Source organism: Amblyomma mixtum, chromosome 3 (genome assembly GCF_055824585.1).
Source record: "Amblyomma mixtum isolate Tamu chromosome 3, ASM5582458v1, whole genome shotgun sequence".
Taxonomy (NCBI): Eukaryota; Metazoa; Arthropoda; class Arachnida; order Ixodida; family Ixodidae; genus Amblyomma; species Amblyomma mixtum.
In genome coordinates, this window is record NC_143014.1 from 120624332 (window position 1) to 120630662 (window position 6331).

Here is a 6331-nt window from a genome sequence, read left to right on the forward strand (position 1 = left end):
AGCCGGCAGACAAGTCCTTCGGGACCTCAATCTCGCGCTGCTCCCCACCACCGAACAAGAGTCGACATCCCGGAGGCATGGAAAAATACTTTGTCTGTTAAGCCACTCCCCAAAAATATGAATTGGGAGTATAATCAGAGGAGGCGTGAAACCAGGGCAAAATTTATTCAGAATTATTACAGGAATAAGAGGCGCATATACTATATGTGGATGCAACGGGTCCAACCGAGGAGGGCATCTGCACCATTGCGGTGGTGCACAAGAGAAAGCAGGTGAATGGGCTCTCGGTAAAAAGTAGCGACGCGCTAATGTTGGAAGAAGTGGCGATTGCACTGGCCGCCACCTACTCCGACGCAGCGTGCATAATGTCGGACTCGCAGCAGGCCTGCCCAAATTACGTCCGGGGTAGGATAGCGCCACTTGCCCACAGAATACTATTGGCATTTGAGAGCAGCTTGGATTCGCCTACGAGTAAAAAACAGTATGGGTGCCCGGTCACCAGGGGGTTGAGGGAAACGATCGCCGCTCACGCGGCTGCCGGAGCGTTCCTTCCCCCGGGTTCCGCTCAATCCCCTGGTTCTGCCGCAGCAATCATACCGATTCCGCTAATCTCTTACGCGTATATTACAAACCATTTACGCCTCTGCTGGAGGGTACTCCCGGGACCCGCCAAGGGTCTCGACAGAACCGAGGAGTGCAAACCTTAGACAGCTCCAAACCGGGTATTTCTTAAATCCCGCCGTACTAAAATACATGGACCCGACATTCACGGGCAGGTGCAAATTCTGCAGGCAGTATGCTGACCTATACCACATGGTGTGGGCCTGCCAGTATAATACAGATATAGCCGTTATAAGTCAGCCAACTAGGGAGGGCTGGGAGGCGGCCCTGTCCAGCTCGGATCTGGAGGCCCAACGGGCCCTGGTCCAGAGAGCACGGGCAGCGGCGGTGGCCAATGGCGTCACGGAATAGGGACTGCCCCCCAGGTCAACGACCATCCACACCTCCCTTTCCCAATTCAGTACAGTGCTGCAATAAATGTTTTCTCCTCCTCCTCCTCAATGTGCACTCCAGCGGAAGTTCACTAGGCCTGTCACACTCCAATCACTGCAGCAGTAGTGACATCTGTTGAATGGTATTTAACACAGTGAATTTTACAAACCAATTACCTAAATAGCAACATTATCAAAGGTCAGTTCCAAACTTCTTGATAGAACAAAAATGCACTACACTTTCATGTCCTGCTCCCACTGTTAAAGGTGGATTAATTGGAACTGACCAGCCATTCAAAGCCATCTTTGCCACAATTCTCATGAAACTTAGAGCATTGGTTGCTATAGTTTGGTTTGGTTTTACGAAGTTTAACATCTGAAAGAGACTCAGGCTATGAGTGACGCTGTAGTGGAAGGCTCCGGGAATTTCGACGACCTAGGGTTCTCTAATGTGTGCCGACAAGCAGACAACACGCGATACACTGGCCTCTAGCATTTCGCCTCCACCGAAATGAGACTGCCACGACCGGATCGACCCCGCGTCATTTGCGTCAGCAGCTAAGCACTATAACCACTGAGCCACCATGAGGGCTGGTTGCTGTAGTACACCATTTATACATAATGAAAATTTCAGAGGTACACCTGGCATCACTTTAGTGTATAGTTCTCAGTGTGCAACACAAACAGAAAAAACTTAAACAAGACAGCAGCTAATTGTTTTTGGGTTAAGTGCTTTTGTCTACATGTCTTATTGGTCTCCATGGCACAGCTTCCATGGAAATGTTGCCCCATGGAACATAACAGCAGCAGCTTTGTTTGCAGGGCAGTGAGCTCCATGAGTGTTCTACGCAAGTGCGACACACAATGCACACATAAGCTTTCCTTGCAGGTAACTAATGCAAGGCTTTTGGCTTCAGTTCGACTGGTTTAGCAAAGTGAACCCAGCCATACTGACAGCTTGGTTACAACGTCAAGGACAGAAAGATTGACCTCACCTTCACGATGACTAATGAGGAAGAAGTGAACAGCAAGGACAAAACTGCGAGATTTTTTACTCTGCACAGCAGTGAGACGACAGGTTTCTTTTTTTCAGCTTTTTCTCTTCTTGGGTTCTTTTATTCGACAAAAATAAAGCGTGATGCCTCGGCAGTCTGTACCATTTTCTTGTCCATCCATTGCAGAGTCACAGATCGCTTCTCATGGCACCACTGACCTTCATAACAGCTATTTACAATATTCACAACAAATACATTTCACACAGCATCCTGACCAAGTTAGGTGTTCCTGGTAGAAGAGCTCTGCCTATGAATGCTATGTACAATATTTACACAACGGCCTTGTCCCAAGACAGAGACGCACTGTACACTTTAATACAAGTAATCTTTGTGACCTCTTCTGCCTCGTAGTTCACTGCTCACATTGTCTTGTGCTATAGCATCAAGACTGTGCTGCCCCTTTCCACAATAACTATTCCCACGAGGTCCCATATTCAACCACACTACTCACAAAAGGAACTCAGTACCACTGACAGTAAATTTAGTACAGCCTAATGCAGGTCAGTCTGAAGGTACAAACACAGGAGCTGAAATGCTTATTGCAATGGTACTCAGCCCTCTAACACGGAAGGCAGACACTTGGTGAAAAACAGACAAGCATGTAATTTGAGATATGGCAGTTGGTGCTAGCCACTGTTGCCTCAATACATGACTGCAACTTCTTTTGAGTATTAAATAATTGGCACCCATAACAATCCCTTTCCTAAAGCCACATTTTGCCTTGGGCAACAATTTCTGCCAGAGGTTAAAAAAAATGCACACAACAAAACTCAACTTTGAATTCATTTACGCCGAAAGATGTAAAAAACAAACAGAACCAAGATGGCCCTACAAATAAAATGACTTCCTAGAAAAAGATTTTGAAGTTATACTCGACTACATTTCTTCCCTTTAACTTTGGGCTTCTTTCCACATGTTACCCGTAAACCCTTAAGTTACTATGCAAGCCACAAGCACAAAAGCAAAGAGTGCAGCACACGGTTTTCAGCTGCTGTCACTACAGAAGCTGCACAGGCCTTCACTTGGAACATGAACAAAGGACAAAACACATAGCAGACTTCCCCAAAGCAGGGAATAAAAAGGCATAGCAGCCCCATACAAGCTTGTAAAGACAGTGTGCTACAACTGACTGCACTATGACTTTTAAGAACACACAAAAAGATGCCTAGCAAGGAGGATTGCGAAAGTAAATTCTAGTCAGAAAGAGTCACTCATCACAGTAGCTTTTAAACACATGTGCACAGCACAATACGTCGTTATGTACCATGCTAGCAGGCGCAATACAGCCTTTCATACTTGCATGTAACTAATTCAGAGCTACAAAATATTTTACAAATGACAGAGAAACAAACAACAAATTATTAGAAACATCAAGCTGCTTGTCTTAAAATAAGACTTTTAGCGCAAATGCCACTTCTGCACCAAGATTAAGACATTAACTTCAGAATGATTTTGAATTTTGGTCAATTCGCACAGCACCAAAAAAAAAGAAATTGACTCTGAATGGGACATGGCTTTTGTAATTGTTTTGTCTGTATTAGATAGTAAGCTTACGTACTAGTAAACTTAGAATTTGCTCAAGCAAGTATTTAATTTTTATCTCTATGTTCACATGTTATCAGAACCTAAAGAAGGACACATTCTACGAGTGAAGCTGTCATTGAACAGATATCAAACTCAGTGAGGCAGAGGGATCAGTATTTCATTAGCAGCACAAAGTTGCTGCAGCCAAACTTGCAAATGTTCAGCCCTGTACACCCATTTTCTGGCAACCACAGTAACTGCAAAAATTATACCTTGCCATTATGCAGCCTTTCCTATCACTGACACATCATGGTTCCCACTCTTTTTTACATATATCTTGCATAGGAAAGATAAAAACCTTGAAAATAAGACCATTCACCCCTGTGACAAACTGCTGAGAACTTTAAAAGGACACTAAAGACAATTTCATGCGCTGTTCATTTGCATCCAGATACTGCAGTTCAGTCTCTCCAGGCCATGCTCACTTTTTACCTGCAACCAGACAAACAATTAACACAAGGAGAGCAAATGCACTGAGGCTGTTTGTACCTCCCCAGCATAGCACAACTAATGATATATCTATGACATCAGCATGAAAACACTGCACCCAGCAAGGTTGTATAATTGACTCAGCTTGGTGTTGTTGCCTAGCTAGCAGTATTGGTGGCTGACAAAGTAAAAAAAAGAGCAACTTGGCATGACCAAACGAACATATCAGACAATGGGCAATAGTTAAAATGATGCCTGATGAAGTTCCTAGGCACCTTTTATCTGCACTTCAAAAATGAACCCAAGCAGTGGAGTACGGCTGCAGCTCATATGTAGTCTCGGTCCACAAGAGCCAAAACATGCAATTCACTTTAGTGTCCCTTTAAAACATTATGCCGTGTGACATGCTTGAGGAAATGCCAATTTCCAAGACAAGCCAGAACAATCCCAAAAGCCATGTCCTCTATAGCATTTTATACAAAGATTTATGAGGCCAGAATGACCAGAAAGTTGTTTTTTCTTGCACGACAGTGAGCATACATATAACAGGACTTGTGAAAGTAGACATAATATTTTGTTCTTATGCACCCTGCACCACACCACCATTTTGCAATTCAAAGACCTTATGCCTCTTAACGGCAGTTAAAACTTCCATCACAAAATGCTTTATCAAAAGAAAAAATGTCATGAAAAAAATTGATGGAGATCATGCAGACAAAAGCTATCAACACTTTTCATCCACCAGAGACAAATGAAATTATGGTAAAAAATCTAATGGTCAAAAGAGAGAACCTGGGGTAGTATTCTCCCGCTGTTGCCTGTTGCGACATGTCCACTTCGCTCTTCGCTGATTGGCTCGAGACACGGCGACGGCGGCATGACGACAGCGGATCTGCCTTCCTAGTACGTCATCGTGACGTCGCCTCCGTTTACTACGCTTTGTCTAACAACAGAATGCGCTGAAGCGGTTCGCGCGGGCGACAGGCTAGGAAATTGATACTAGGCTCCATGGATCCCTCTTTCCTTGCCTGGTTTTTGAGCCGCAAAGAAGAGTGCAGTGTCCGCGGACATCGCGACCCGTTAGGCTTGACCGACGAAGCTTTTCGGCGGCATTACCGGCTGCCGAAGAGCACAGCACTGCGGCTACCGTCTGCTGAGCTTGCCTGCCACTCGCCATGCGAACTGACTTTGCACCGGCGTAAACAGACGACAAAACAGACGTTGCCCGCTGCGATGGGATGGCCTTGGCAGCGTTTGCGCTAGCGGCTACATGACCTTTCAAGGCGTTTTAATGCACGTTACCACCATGAGACAGTGTCCGTACGAGCCAAAGAGGATTTAAAGCAATGTGATGACTTTTACAAACATACAACTGAACATTAAACACCTTCGTGTTGTCGTTCATATGTCTCAGACACTGACATAAAAAGCGCCATTTTCTTCACGGCTTAAACCGCAATCGCACTCATAAAACAAATGATAAATTTAAATAAGTACCATCAGTCTTGCTTTGTAAATACCCATTGACTGTAGTACGTACATTATGCTGCTTGAAATAAAAAATGAACATCTCTCCTATAATTAACAACTACTAATCAAAGATACGAAACTACTGCTGCTAGTGAATCAGTAATGATAAACTGTCGCTTCTCGGAGTGAATGAAAGCACCACTGACCCAGGGCGTTTTCCGTTTCTTCGAGCAACTGTACGCATTTTTTTAGGGCCCGCCCTAATGCAACCTGTCGCAAAAGGCGACACGGGGAGATTACCACCCCTGATGCACCTATGGACAGCAAGGATAACGGACAAATGAGCAGCAATACATCTTGCAATGGTTCATATTTTCTGTATCCACAGTCGCAAGAATAAGACTAACACAAGCCTCATGTGGACTCTGCAGTTAAGTCCACAAGTGCTTCCACTGAATGCAGCCACAGACACCAACATGGCAAGTTCATGCTCCAGCAACCCTTTGCTATTGTTTGCTGTAGCATTACACCATGTTGGTGCAGACCTGGCCGTACAAAGTAATACTGTCCGTCTAAACGCTCACAAAAAATTGACTAATAAAGCCATTCTCTAGTAAAGGGAATGAGCTTTTAGAGTGGCGTTCCCACTAGAGTGTTCCCACTAAAGTGTCAACCACAATGCACCAAGCAACAGGAACAGCTGTCCACATCCAATATCGCATTCAGGTCATTAGAATGGTTAGCAAAGGTTATATCATGACATGTAGTTTAACTGGCATAGTTAAAACTGCACACCAGCCC